The 14,973-nt window shown below is 45.1% G+C and overlaps 7 non-coding genes across 7 annotated transcripts; all 7 read right to left on the bottom strand.

Annotated features, from left to right (window-relative positions):
* Nucleotides 1-27: 27 nt before the first annotated feature.
* LOC141206650 (U2 spliceosomal RNA) lies at nucleotides 28-218 on the bottom strand. Its single transcript, XR_012277199.1, has one exon. It is a non-coding gene; the product is annotated as a U2 spliceosomal RNA (small nuclear RNA).
* A 1,115-nt stretch (nucleotides 219-1,333) lies between these two features.
* LOC141206649 (U2 spliceosomal RNA) lies at nucleotides 1,334-1,524 on the bottom strand. The gene has a single exon (XR_012277198.1). It is a non-coding gene; the product is annotated as a U2 spliceosomal RNA (small nuclear RNA).
* Nucleotides 1,525-2,639: 1,115 nt separating this feature from the next.
* Nucleotides 2,640-2,830, bottom strand: LOC141206648 (U2 spliceosomal RNA). Its single transcript, XR_012277197.1, has one exon. It is a non-coding gene; the product is annotated as a U2 spliceosomal RNA (small nuclear RNA).
* Nucleotides 2,831-3,945: 1,115 nt separating this feature from the next.
* Nucleotides 3,946-4,136, bottom strand: LOC141206647 (U2 spliceosomal RNA). The gene has a single exon (XR_012277196.1). It is a non-coding gene; the product is annotated as a U2 spliceosomal RNA (small nuclear RNA).
* A 1,115-nt stretch (nucleotides 4,137-5,251) lies between these two features.
* Nucleotides 5,252-5,442, bottom strand: LOC141206646 (U2 spliceosomal RNA). The gene has a single exon (XR_012277195.1). It is a non-coding gene; the product is annotated as a U2 spliceosomal RNA (small nuclear RNA).
* Nucleotides 5,443-6,557: 1,115 nt separating this feature from the next.
* LOC141206645 (U2 spliceosomal RNA) lies at nucleotides 6,558-6,748 on the bottom strand. Its single transcript, XR_012277194.1, has one exon. It is a non-coding gene; the product is annotated as a U2 spliceosomal RNA (small nuclear RNA).
* Nucleotides 6,749-7,860: 1,112 nt separating this feature from the next.
* LOC141206644 (U2 spliceosomal RNA) lies at nucleotides 7,861-8,051 on the bottom strand. The gene has a single exon (XR_012277193.1). It is a non-coding gene; the product is annotated as a U2 spliceosomal RNA (small nuclear RNA).
* Nucleotides 8,052-14,973: the final 6,922 nt, after the last annotated feature.

Raw genomic sequence — 14,973 nt, 5'->3', positions numbered from 1 at the left:
TTTCTGATTTTAGAAACTGCATTAAAGAAGGGGTGCACCGGTCCTGGAGATACTGCAATACCAGGTCAATGCGTGGAGTGGACAGAGCAAGCTCTTTTTCCATCTCCCTGTTCTAAAAATCCATTTAATATATGGTCCCCAGATAGGGGACGTATCAGATATTAAACTGATAAGAACAGATACTACACTTGATCTTAGCCAAAAGGCCGAGAAGCGATAACCAGAATTGGTTTCAAACTACGGAGCCACCCAAGGATCCTGAAAAGTCCATTTGAGGAGATGAGCTCCTGGACTCCCGTTAAGAAGACATGTTGTCAACCTCTAGATCCCTTACATGCCTGCACTTTTCGGCTTGCTGCTGCTGCAATCCACGCGTTTTAGATCTGCATAACTCCACCTCTTTAAACACAGCACCTTCACCCCCTGCTGTTCCCACCCGCCTCAACACCGTTGGAAGGGAGGAGAACCAATTAAGGCGGGGGGTGGGGTGGAACGAGCAGCTGTCTACCCTTAGCAGGAGGGCTCCTGATTACATACCTCTCCTGCTGCTGCTGCTGCTGGCTGTCCAGCAGCAGACTGAAGGTGGCTGCTGCTGTGCACAGGTATATAAAGGCTCAGAGCCTATTATGACACGCGCAGCCAGCGTTCCATTGCCACATTCCATCTACTGCAGGCAGGATACCTGGCTGGCTGAATGTCGCTGAGAAGCTCACAGAGACCGCCATAAGCAACAGTTTAACAGAATGCCACAGACTAATCAACCAAACTTTTTGGGTTGGGTTCTCTTTTATAGTCTGCAGGCATTAAATGAAAGAAGTCAGTGTTCCAGCAGAAGGAGACAACGTTTCAGAAAAGGCATTGTAGCAAACCAAAAAAGAAATTTTAAGCGCAGCAGAGTAACCAGCGCACATACCTGTTAGCTCAGGTGAGTTTAAAAGGCTGCTGTTGATAACAAGGGCATTTGCTAAATAGATGGTGTGTGTGCAACAATATACTGAAAGGTCAATTATATTGTGCAGCTTATCTCACCACCTGTAGTTATTTAGGTGAAAGCTCCAAAATGCTTGCCTAATATGTCTGTTTATCCAAAAGGAAGTAAAAAGGGAGAGCTAGAAAGATAGCATTGCATCACATTACATGGCAATGCAATGCACAGTTGCTGAAGTTGAACCAAAATGAGCTTGTAATCTGGCTTCTGCAACTTTGAACATGAAAAATCCAATGAGGAGAAGAAAAGCAAAGCCAAAGAGTCCATCCCCAAATCCGACAAACAAGCAAAATGAACAAAAAACATTGAATTCAATTCTTTCTGATTTTAGAAACTGCATTAAAGAAGGGGTGCACCGGTCCTGGAGATACTGCAATACCAGGTCAATGCGTGGAGTGGACAGAGCAAGCTCTTTTTCCATCTCCCTGTTCTAAAAATCCATTTAATATATGGTCCCCAGATAGGGGACGTATCAGATATTAAACTGATAAGAACAGATACTACACTTGATCTTAGCCAAAAGGCCGAGAAGCGATAACCAGAATTGGTTTCAAACTACGGAGCCACCCAAGGATCCTGAAAGGTCCATTTGTGGAGATGAGCTCCTGGACTCCCGTTAAGAAGACATGTTGTCAACCTCTAGATCCCTTACATGCCTGCACTTTTCGGCTTGCTGCTGCTGCAATCCACGCGTTTTAGATCTGCATAACTCCACCTCTTTAAACACAGCACCTTCACCCCCTGCTGTTCCCACCCGCCTCAACACTGTTGGAAGGGAGGAGAACCAATTAAGGCGGGGGGTGGGGTGGAACGAGCAGCTGTCTACCCTTAGCAGGAGGGCTCCTGATTACATACCTCTCCTGCTGCTGCTGCTGCTGGCTGTCCAGCAGCAGACTGAAGGTGGCTGCTGCTGTGCACAGGTATATAAAGGCTCAGAGCCTATTATGACACGCGCAGCCAGCGTTCCATTGCCACATTCCATCTACTGCAGGCAGGATACCTGGCTGGCTGAATGTCGCTGAGAAGCTCACAGAGACCGCCATAAGCAACAGTTTAACAGAATGCCACAGACTAATCAACCAAACTTTTTGGGTTGGGTTCTCTTTTATAGTCTGCAGGCATTAAATGAAAGAAGTCAGTGTTCCAGCAGAAGGAGACAACGTTTCAGAAAAGGCATTGTAGCAAACCAAAAAAGAAATTTTAAGCGCAGCAGAGTAACCAGCGCACATACCTGTTAGCTCAGGTGAGTTTAAAAGGCTGCTGTTGATAACAAGGGCATTTGCTAAATAGATGGTGTGTGTGCAACAATATACTGAAAGGTCAATTATATTGTGCAGCTTATCTCACCACCTGTAGTTATTTAGGTGAAAGCTCCAAAATGCTTGCCTAATATGTCTGTTTATCCAAAAGGAAGTAAAAAGGGAGAGCTAGAAAGATAGCATTGCATCACATTACATGGCAATGCAATGCACAGTTGCTGAAGTTGAACCAAAATGAGCTTGTAATCTGGCTTCTGCAACTTTGAACATGAAAAATCCAATGAGGAGAAGAAAAGCAAAGCCAAAGAGTCCATCCCCATATCCGACAAACAAGCAAAATGAACAAAAAACATTGAATTCAATTCTTTCTGATTTTAGAAACTGCATTAAAGAAGGGGTGCACCGGTCCTGGAGATACTGCAATACCAGGTCAATGCGTGGAGTGGACAGAGCAAGCTCTTTTTCCATCTCCCTGTTCTAAAAATCCATTTAATATATGGTCCCCAGATAGGGGACGTATCAGATATTAAACTGATAAGAACAGATACTACACTTGATCTTAGCCAAAAGGCCGAGAAGCGATAACCAGAATTGGTTTCAAACTACGGAGCCACCCAAGGATCCTGAAAAGTCCATTTGTGGAGATGAGCTCCTGGACTCCCGTTAAGAAGACATGTTGTCAACCTCTAGATCACTTACATGCCTGCACTTTTCGGCTTGCTGCTGCTGCAATCCACGCGTTTTAGATCTGCATAACTCCACCTCTTTAAACACAGCACCTTCACCCCCTGCTGTTCCCACCCGCCTCAACACTGTTGGAAGGGAGGAGAACCAATTAAGGCGGGGGGTGGGGTGGAACGAGCAGCTGTCTACCCTTAGCAGGAGGGCTCCTGATTACATACCTCTCCTGCTGCTGCTGCTGCTGGCTGTCCAGCAGCAGACTGAAGGTGGCTGCTGCTGTGCACAGGTATATAAAGGCTCAGAGCCTATTATGACACGCGCAGCCAGCGTTCCATTGCCACATTCCATCTACTGCAGGCAGGATACCTGGCTGGCTGAATGTCGCTGAGAAGCTCACAGAGACCGCCATAAGCAACAGTTTAACAGAATGCCACAGACTAATCAACCAAACTTTTTGGGTTGGGTTCTCTTTTATAGTCTGCAGGCATTAAATGAAAGAAGTCAGTGTTCCAGCAGAAGGAGACAACGTTTCAGAAAAGGCATTGTAGCAAACCAAAAAAGAAATTTTAAGCGCAGCAGAGTAACCAGCGCACATACCTGTTAGCTCAGGTGAGTTTAAAAGGCTGCTGTTGATAACAAGTGCATTTGCTAAATAGATGGTGTGTGTGCAACAATATACTGAAAGGTCAATTATATTGTGCAGCTTATCTCACCACCTGTAGTTATTTAGGTGAAAGCTCCAAAATGCTTGCCTAATATGTCTGTTTATCCAAAAGGAAGTAAAAAGGGAGAGCTAGAAAGATAGCATTGCATCACATTACATGGCAATGCAATGCACAGTTGCTGAAGTTGAACCAAAATGAGCTTGTAATCTGGCTTCTGCAACTTTGAACATGAAAAATCCAATGAGGAGAAGAAAAGCAAAGCCAAAGAGTCCATCCCCAAATCCGACAAACAAGCAAAATGAACAAAAAACATTGAATTCAATTCTTTCTGATTTTAGAAACTGCATTAAAGAAGGGGTGCACCGGTCCTGGAGATACTGCAATACCAGGTCAATGCGTGGAGTGGACAGAGCAAGCTCTTTTTCCATCTCCCTGTTCTAAAAATCCATTTAATATATGGTCCCCAGATAGGGGACGTATCAGATATTAAACTGATAAGAACAGATACTACACTTGATCTTAGCCAAAAGGCCGAGAAGCGATAACCAGAATTGGTTTCAAACTACGGAGCCACCCAAGGATCCTGAAAAGTCCATTTGTGGAGATGAGCTCCTGGACTCCCGTTAAGAGGACATGTTGTCAACCTCTAGATCCCTTACATGCCTGCACTTTTCGGCTTGCTGCTGCTGCAATCCACGCGTTTTAGATCTGCATAACTCCACCTCTTTAAACACAGCACCTTCACCCCCTGCTGTTCCCACCCGCCTCAACACCGTTGGAAGGGAGGAGAACCAATTAAGGCGGAAGGTGGGGTGGAACGAGCAGCTGTCTACCCTTAGCAGGAGGGCTCCTGATTACATACCTCTCCTGCTGCTGCTGCTGCTGGCTGTCCAGCAGCAGACTGAAGGTGGCTGCTGCTGTGCACAGGTATATAAAGGCTCAGAGCCTATTATGACACGCGCAGCCAGCGTTCCATTGCCACATTCCATCTACTGCAGGCAGGATACCTGGCTGGCTGAATGTCGCTGAGAAGCTCACAGAGACCGCCATAAGCAACAGTTTAACAGAATGCCACAGACTAATCAACCAAACTTTTTGGGTTGGGTTCTCCTTTATAGTCTGCAGGCATTAAATGAAAGAAGTCAGTGTTCCAGCAGAAGGAGACAACGTTTCAGAAAAGGCATTGTAGCAAACCAAAAAAGAAATTTTAAGCGCAGCAGAGTAACCAGCGCACATACCTGTTAGCTCAGGTGAGTTTAAAAGGCTGCTGTTGATAACAAGGGCATTTGCTAAATAGATGGTGTGTGTGCAACAATATACTGAAAGGTCAATTATATTGTGCAGCTTATCTCACCACCTGTAGTTATTTAGGTGAAAGCTCCAAAATGCTTGCCTAATATGTCTGTTTATCCAAAAGGAAGTAAAAAGGGAGAGCTAGAAAGATAGCATTGCATCACATTACATGGCAATGCAATGCACAGTTGCTGAAGTTGAACCAAAATGAGCTTGTAATCTGGCTTCTGCAACTTTGAACATGAAAAATCCAATGAGGAGAAGAAAAGCAAAGCCAAAGAGTCCATCCCCAAATCCGACAAACAAGCAAAATGAACAAAAAACATTGAATTCAATTCTTTCTGATTTTAGAAACTGCATTAAAGAAGGGGTGCACCGGTCCTGGAGATACTGCAATACCAGGTCAATGCGTGGAGTGGACAGAGCAAGCTCTTTTTCCATCTCCCTGTTCTAAAAATCCATTTAATATATGGTCCCCAGATAGGGGACGTATCAGATATTAAACTGATAAGAACAGATACTACACTTGATCTTAGCCAAAAGGCCGAGAAGCGATAACCAGAATTGGTTTCAAACTACGGAGCCACCCAAGGATCCTGAAAAGTCCATTTGTGGAGATGAGCTCCTGGACTCCCGTTAAGAAGACATGTTGTCAACCTCTAGATCCCTTACATGCCTGCACTTTTCGGCTTGCTGCTGCTGCAATCCACGCGTTTTAGATCTGCATAACTCCACCTCTTTAAACACAGCACCTTCACCCCCTGCTGTTCCCACCCGCCTCAACACCGTTGGAAGGGAGGAGAACCAATTAAGGCGGGGGGTGGGGTGGAACGAGCAGCTGTCTACCCTTAGCAGGAGGGCTCCTGATTACATACCTCTCCTGCTGCTGCTGCTGCTGGCTGTCCAGCAGCAGACTGAAGGTGGCTGCTGCTGTGCACAGGTATATAAAGGCTCAGAGCCTATTATGACACGCGCAGCCAGCGTTCCATTGCCACATTCCATCTACTGCAGGCAGGATACCTGGCTGGCTGAATGTCGCTGAGAAGCTCACAGAGACCGCCATAAGCAACAGTTTAACAGAATGCCACAGACTAATCAACCAAACTTTTTGGGTTGGGTTCTCTTTTATAGTCTGCAGGCATTAAATGAAAGAAGTCAGTGTTCCAGCAGAAGGAGACAACGTTTCAGAAAAGGCATTGTAGCAAACCAAAAAAGAAATTTTAAGCGCAGCAGAGTAACCAGCGCACATACCTGTTAGCTCAGGTGAGTTTAAAAGGCTGCTGTTGATAACAAGGGCATTTGCTAAATAGATGGTGTGTGTGCAACAATATACTGAAAGGTCAATTATATTGTGCAGCTTATCTCACCACCTGTAGTTATTTAGGTGAAAGCTCCAAAATGCTTGCCTAATATGTCTGTTTATCCAAAAGGAAGTAAAAAGGGAGAGCTAGAAAGATAGCATTGCATCACATTACATGGCAATGCAATGCACAGTTGCTGAAGTTGAACCAAAATGAGCTTGTAATCTGGCTTCTGCAACTTTGAACATGAAAAATCCAATGAGGAGAAGAAAAGCAAAGCCAAAGAGTCCATCCCCAAATCCGACAAACAAGCAAAATGAACAAAAAACATTGAATTCAATTCTTTCTGATTTTAGAAACTGCATTAAAGAAGGGGTGCACCGGTCCTGGAGATACTGCAATACCAGGTCAATGCGTGGAGTGGACAGAGCAAGCTCTTTTTCCATCTCCCTGTTCTAAAAATCCATTTAATATATGGTCCCCAGATAGGGGACGTATCAGATATTAAACTGATAAGAACAGATACTACACTTGATCTTAGCCAAAAGGCCGAGAAGCGATAACCAGAATTGGTTTCAAACTACGGAGCCACCCAAGGATCCTGAAAAGTCCATTTGTGGAGATGAGCTCCTGGACTCCCGTTAAGAAGACATGTTGTCAACCTCTAGATCCCTTACATGCCTGCACTTTTCGGCTTGCTGCTGCTGCAATCCACGCGTTTTAGATCTGCATAACTCCACCTCTTTAAACACAGCACCTTCACCCCCTGCTGTTCCCACCCGCCTCAACACCGTTGGAAGGGAGGAGAACCAATTAAGGCGGGGGGTGGGATGGATCGAGCAGCTGTCTACCCTTAGCAGGAGGGCTCCTCATTACATACCTCTCCTGCTGCTGCTGCTGCTGGCTGTCCAGCAGCAGACTGAAGGTGGCTGCTGCTGTGCACAGGTATATAAAGGCTCAGAGCCTATTATGACACGCGCAGCCAGCGTTCCATTACCACATTCCATCTACTGCAGGCAGGATACCTGGCTGGCTGAATGTCGCTGAGAAGCTCACAGAGACCGCCATAAGCAACAGTTTAACAGAATGCCACAGACTAATCAACCAAACTTTTTGGGTTGGGTTCTCTTTTATAGTCTGCAGGCATTAAATGAAAGAAGTCAGTGTTCCAGCAGAAGGAGACAACGTTTCAGAAAAGGCATTGTAGCAAACCAAAAAAGAAATTTTAAGCGCAGCAGAGTAACCAGCGCACATACCTGTTAGCTCAGGTGAGTTTAAAAGGTTGCTGTTGATAACAAGGGCATTTGCTAAATAGATGGTGTGTGCAACAATATACTGAAAGGTCAATTATATTGTGCAGCTTATCTCACCACCTGTAGTTATTTAGGTGAAAGCTCCAAAATGCTTGCCTAATATGTCTGTTTATCCAAAAGGAAGTAAAAAGGAGAGCTAGAAACATAGCATTGCATCACATTACATGGCAATGCAATGCACAGTTGCTGAAGTTGAACCAAAATGAGCTTGTAATCTGGCTTCTGCAACTTTGAACATGAAAAATCCAATGAGGAGAAGAAAAGCAAAGCCAAAGAGTCCATCCCCAAATCCGACAAACAAGCAAAATGAACAAAAAACATTGAATTCAATTCTTTCTGATTTTAGAAACTGCATTAAAGAAGGGGTGCACCGGTCCTGGAGATACTGCAATACCAGGTCAATGCGTGGAGTGGACAGAGCAAGCTCTTTTTCCATCTCCCTGTTCTAAAAATCCATTTAATATATGGTCCCCAGATAGGGGACGTATCAGATATTAAACTGATAAGAACAGATACTACACTTGATCTTAGCCAAAAGGCCGAGAAGCGATAACCAGAATTGGTTTCAAACTACGGAGCCATCCAAGGATCCTGAAAAGTCCATTTGTGGAGATGAGCTCCTGGACTCCCGTTAAGAAGACATGTTGTCAACCTCTAGATCCCTTACATGCCTGCACTTTTCGGCTTGCTGCTGTTATGTTCTGCTACCAGAGCTAAGGAAAGAGAGGAGATCTGTCCCTACAATAGAACTCAGCTGAATCCCTACGATGTAACAGGGGACCTGATCCTGCGATCAGACCTGCTAAAGTCCTAAGCTAGTCTGTACGAAGACCTATAGATGTGGGGAGGGAATCCCTACAAGTACTAAGGACTGGGAGGAATATGGGACACCTCCTAACAGAAATAGTAGCAGACAGACGAACAAACAAAATATATAGAACAAAGAGGTCAGTAGACCAAGCAAACTAACAGAGCAAGACGCAGAGCACAGGCTAGCTAGAAAATAGATATACAATGAAGTCCAGCAAAGCCAGAAGGGCGGAGCAGGATTAAATAGGCCAACAAGGTCATGTGACCAGCAAAGGAAAAAAAAACTAACAGCAAGGTTCTAACAGTACCCCCCCTTCTAAGAGGATCCTCCGGATCCCCTAGGACCAGGCTTATCAGGAAATCTCCTGTGAAACGCTCTGATAAGTCTGGACGCGGAAACATCATCTGACCTCACCCAAGAGTTATCCTCGGGTCCGAAACCTTTCCAGGCCACAAGATACTGCAAACTACCTCTATACCGTCTAGAGTCAAGGATGCGAGAAATTTCATATTCCCCGTCCTCCACCACCGGAGGAACAGAGGCAGAGGCGTCACCATCCGACACAACAGCTTTTTTTAACAGAGAGACATGAAAGACCGGATTAATTCTCCAGGAGGTAGGAACCTCCAACCTAACAGCAGATTGGTTGACAACTTGAAGCACCTTAAAGGGCCCTACAAACTTGGGACCCAATTTCTTAGAAGGAATCCTCAACCGCAGATTCCTAGAGGACAACCAAACCATGTCACCAACAGCGAACAAAACCTCCTGTCGTTTCCTATCAAAGTAGTCTTTAGATTTTCTGTTGGCCTCCTGAAGATTACCACGCACATCCGTCCAAACTCTTTCCAAATCACCGGAAAAATTCTCCTCCTCAGGCACGGCAGATCCCAACTTGGAGAACGACCCAAACGACGGATGTCTCCCAGAACAACAAAAAAAAGGCGAACAACCAGCAGAAGAAGATGTATGATTGTTCAGAGCAAATTCGGCAAGTGGCAGAAACTCAGACCACCCCTCTTGATTGTCTGCCACAAAACAACGCAAGAACTGCTCAACATCCTGGTTTTTCCTTTCTGTCTGGCCATTAGATTCAGGATGATATCCGGACGAAAACGACAAATGAATTCCCAACCTGTCACAAAAGGCACGCCAAAAACGAGCCACGAACTGAGGACCCCTATCAGAAACAATGTCAGTAGGAACGCCATGAAGTCTGACAATTTCCTTGACAAAGGCCTTAGCGAGAGTTTTAGCGCAGGGCAGTTTGACAAAGGGAACCAAGTGACACATCTTGCTAAAACGGTCCACGACCACCCAGATGACAGTAAAACCCTCAGAGGGGGGAAGGTCAGTTATAAAGTCCATAGCCAAATGTGTCCAAGGAGCACTGGGGACCTCCAAAGGACAAAGCAACCCCGCAGCAGGAGTATGTGAGGACTTAGATCTAGCACATACAGTACATTGGCGCACCCACTTAATGACTTCCTTCTGCCATCCAGGCCACCAAAAACTGCGACCCACCAGTCTCTTGGTCTCAGAGATTCCGGGATGACCTGCTAACCGAGATTCGTGACACTCAACAAACAAATCTCTCCTAAAGGTCCCAGGCACAAACAACCTCCCATGAGGAGTGTTAGAAGGGGCATTCTCCTGAGCTTTAAGAATCTCATCTTCCAAAACGGAGTCTAAAGCAGCTATCACAACACCTTCTTGTAAAATGTTTTCCTCTTTCTCAGCACCGACTATGGGAGAAAAACTGCGAGACAAGGCATCCGCCTTAACATTCTTAGTACCAGGGATGTAAGTAACGGAGAAATTAAACCGCGAGAAAAACAGTGCCCACCTAGCCTGACGGGCATTCAGGCGCTTGGCAGCATCAAGATATATCAGATTTTTATGATCCGTAAGAACCTGAACGGGAAATTCCGCACCTTCCAAGAAGTGGCGCCAGTGTTCAAATGCGAGTTTAATAGCCAATAATTCCCGATTACCAATATCGTAATTCAATTCAGTCTCCGAAAATTTTTTTGAAAAAAAGGCACAGGGATGTAACCCATCCCCGTTATCCTGAGACAATACTGCGCCAACCCCCACAGAGGAAGCATCAACCTCAACCAAAAACGGCCTAGTAACATCAGGCTGCATAAGGATGGGAGCAGAGGTGAACCTCTCCTTGAGATACACAAAAGCTTCAATGGCCTCAGAAGACCACTGAACCGCATCAGCACCTTTCCTGGTGAGATCAGTCAGAGGTTTGACAATACTAGAAAAATTTTTTATGAATTTTCTATAGTAATTGGCGAAACCCAAAAACCTCTGTATCGATTTCAAACCAATAGGCCTAGGCCATTCCTGCACAGCCTGAACCTTAACCGGATCCATCTCAAAACCTTTGCTGGAGATAATGTAGCCCAAAAAACTAATTCTCTGTACAGCGAACTCACATTTCTCCAACTTAGCAAAAAGCGAATTGTCCATTAATAACTGTAATACCTCACGCACGCTCCGCCAATGAGACTCCAGATCCGGCGAATAAATCAAAATGTCATCCAAATACACAACCACATTTTTACCGATCAAAGGTCTAAGGATGTCATTAATCAGATTCTGAAAAAATGCAGGAGCATTAGTAAGACCAAAAGGCATAACCAGATTCTCAAAATGACCCACAGGAGTGTTAAAAGCAGTCTTCCATTCATCACCCTCCTTCATGCGCAACAGATTGTATGCCCCCTTAAGGTCAATTTTAGAGAACCACTTGGCCCCCAATAACTGGTTAAACAGATCAGGAATCAATGGCAGTGGGTAAGGATTGCGTACCGTAATTTTGTTAATCTCACGAAAATCCAGACAAGGACGTAAACCGCCGTCCTTTTTTTTTTACAAAAAAAAATCCAACCGCCACAGGAGACTTAGAGGGCCTAATGTGACCGGCGGCCAAACTTGTCTGTATGTATTCCTCCAAAGCCTTCCTCTCAGGAATAGTAAGATTAAATAAACGACTTTTAGGAAGAGTTGCTCCAGGGACAAATTCAATAGAACAATCATAGTCTCTATGGGGAGGCAAAACCTGTGATTCCTTCTCAGAAAAAACTCTCCAAAAATCCTGAATAGGAACAGGCAATTCTCCCCTATCCAAAGCTGCAATACGCCCGTTACAACACTTGTCATAACATTTATGGCTCCAGGATTTAATTTCACTGGTAGACCAATCCAGTACAGGATTGTGAAATTTTAACCAAGGCAAACCCAATATTACTGGAGAAGGCAAGTTATTCAACACTACCAAATCCAATTTCTCATGGTGAACACCATTAATAGTGAGAGGAAATTCACTGACCTTGAGAGTAATATTCTTCAAAGGGGAACCATCCACCGAAACCACAGCAATGGGGGATGATAAAGGTTCAGGTTTTAAATTGAGTTTTTCCACGAATCCCCCATCAATTACATTCAGTGTACACCCGCAATCAACAAACACCCGAAATTCCATAAATTTTTCCTGAGCAATCGTGGAAGCAGCTAAAAATATACCCTTGGAATTTAAACAGGCAATACGGGCGTGACTGACCATTTTTTTTTCTTTCTTCATACGAAGCTCACAGCCTTTAATCAAATGACCAGATTTTCCGCAATAGAAGCACAAGCCTTCCGAAAAACGACGGTTTTTTTCTTGAGAGCGAGGTGCCACCGATCCAATCTCCATCGGTTCACCACTGTTAGTACACACATTCTCATAACCAGAAACTGACATAGCAGAGGATTTGCTCTCATTAACCCTTGCACGCAGTCTCCTATCCACCCGTATAGCTAATTGCATAGCCTGTTGCAAATCTTCAGGTGTAGGATAAGCAATTAGCAGGTCTTTAACCCTTTCACTGAGCCCAGCAAGAAATAGACTTTTCAGAGCAGAATCGTTCCACCCTGTTTGAGTGGACCAACGACGAAAATGTGTGCAATATTTTTCGACATTACCTGATCCTTGTTTTAAACGTCTCAACTCAGTCTCAGCTGATGCCACACGGTCAGGATCATCATATAATAGTCCCAAAGCAGAAAAAAAAACTATCCACTGATCTGAAGCATGTATCACTAGGTTGCAAAGAAAAGGCCCACTCCTGAGGCTCTTTGCGCAAAAGTGACATTATGAACCCTACGCGCTGGGATTCATCCCCAGAGGACTTGGGTCTCAAACGAAAATACAATAAGCAAGCATTTTTGAATGAAAAAAATTCTCGATGTTCACCAAAAAATAAATCCGGCAAACATACCTTAGGCTCCAAGAAATGTGCTCCAGGACAGTTACTCACGTGCTGACGGAGCTCGGCCACCTCCAGAGAGAGTCCCTGCAGGCGATGAACCAAATCCTGAACCGACACCATGATGGAACAGAAAAATCTTTCCTTAGAGAATTTGCGGGCTGGACTTACTGTTATGTTCTGCTACCAGAGCTAAGGAAAGAGAGGAGATCTGTCCCTACAATAGAACTCAGCTGAATCCCTACGATGTAACAGGGGACCTGATCCTGCGATCAGACCTGCTAAAGTCCTAAGCTAGTCTGTACGAAGACCTATAGATGTGGGGAGGGAATCCCTACAAGTACTAAGGACTGGGAGGAATATGGGACACCTCCTAACAGAAATAGTAGCAGACAGACGAACAAACAAAATATATAGAACAAAGAGGTCAGTAGACCAAGCAAACTAACAGAGCAAGACGCAGAGCACAGGCTAGCTAGAAAATAGATATACAATGAAGTCCAGCAAAGCCAGAAGGGCGGAGCAGGATTAAATAGGCCAACAAGGTCATGTGACCAGCAAAGGAAAAAAAAACTAACAGCAAGGTTCTAACAGTACCCCCCCTTCTAAGAGGATCCTCCGGATCCCCTAGGACCAGGCTTATCAGGAAATCTCCTGTGAAACGCTCTGATAAGTCTGGACGCGGAAACATCATCTGACCTCACCCAAGAGTTATCCTCGGGTCCGAAACCTTTCCAGGCCACAAGATACTGCAAACTACCTCTATACCGTCTAGAGTCAAGGATGCGAGAAATTTCATATTCCCCGTCCTCCACCACCGGAGGAACAGAGGCAGAGGCGTCACCATCCGACACAACAGCTTTTTTTAACAGAGAGACATGAAAGACCGGATTAATTCTCCAGGAGGTAGGAACCTCCAACCTAACAGCAGATTGGTTGACAACTTGAAGCACCTTAAAGGGCCCTACAAACTTGGGACCCAATTTCTTAGAAGGAATCCTCAACCGCAGATTCCTAGAGGACAACCAAACCATGTCACCAACAGCGAACAAAACCTCCTGTCGTTTCCTATCAAAGTAGTCTTTAGATTTTCTGTTGGCCTCCTGAAGATTACCACGCACATCCGTCCAAACTCTTTCCAAATCACCGGAAAAATTCTCCTCCTCAGGCACGGCAGATCCCAACTTGGAGAACGACCCAAACGACGGATGTCTCCCAGAACAACAAAAAAAAGGCGAACAACCAGCAGAAGAAGATGTATGATTGTTCAGAGCAAATTCGGCAAGTGGCAGAAACTCAGACCACCCCTCTTGATTGTCTGCCACAAAACAACGCAAGAACTGCTCAACATCCTGGTTTTTCCTTTCTGTCTGGCCATTAGATTCAGGATGATATCCGGACGAAAACGACAAATGAATTCCCAACCTGTCACAAAAGGCACGCCAAAAACGAGCCACGAACTGAGGACCCCTATCAGAAACAATGTCAGTAGGAACGCCATGAAGTCTGACAATTTCCTTGACAAAGGCCTTAGCGAGAGTTTTAGCGCAGGGCAGTTTGACAAAGGGAACCAAGTGACACATCTTGCTAAAACGGTCCACGACCACCCAGATGACAGTAAAACCCTCAGAGGGGGGAAGGTCAGTTATAAAGTCCATAGCCAAATGTGTCCAAGGAGCACTGGGGACCTCCAAAGGACAAAGCAACCCCGCAGCAGGAGTATGTGAGGACTTAGATCTAGCACATACAGTACATTGGCGCACCCACTTAATGACTTCCTTCTGCCATCCAGGCCACCAAAAACTGCGACCCACCAGTCTCTTGGTCTCAGAGATTCCGGGATGACCTGCTAACCGAGATTCGTGACACTCAACAAACAAATCTCTCCTAAAGGTCCCAGGCACAAACAACCTCCCATGAGGAGTGTTAGAAGGGGCATTCTCCTGAGCTTTAAGAATCTCATCTTCCAAAACGGAGTCTAAAGCAGCTATCACAACACCTTCTTGTAAAATGTTTTCCTCTTTCTCAGCACCGACTATGGGAGAAAAACTGCGAGACAAGGCATCCGCCTTAACATTCTTAGTACCAGGGATGTAAGTAACGGAGAAATTAAACCGCGAGAAAAACAGTGCCCACCTAGCCTGACGGGCATTCAGGCGCTTGGCAGCATCAAGATATATCAGATTTTTATGATCCGTAAGAACCTGAACGGGAAATTCCGCACCTTCCAAGAAGTGGCGCCAGTGTTCAAATGCGAGTTTAATAGCCAATAATTCCCGATTACCAATATCGTAATTCAATTCAGTCTCCGAAAATTTTTTTGAAAAAAAGGCACAGGGATGTAACCCATCCCCGTTATCCTGAGACAATACTGCGCCAACCCCCACAGAGGAAGCATCA

The sequence above is a fragment of the Phyllobates terribilis genome, unplaced genomic scaffold (assembly GCF_046119375.1).
Source record: "Phyllobates terribilis strain yellow unplaced genomic scaffold, ASM4611937v1 Scaffold_142__1_contigs__length_4687701, whole genome shotgun sequence".
Taxonomy (NCBI): domain Eukaryota; kingdom Metazoa; phylum Chordata; class Amphibia; order Anura; family Dendrobatidae; genus Phyllobates; species Phyllobates terribilis.
The sequence above is the reverse complement of the archived record's forward strand: the minus strand, read 5'-3'. Positions and strand labels throughout refer to the sequence as shown.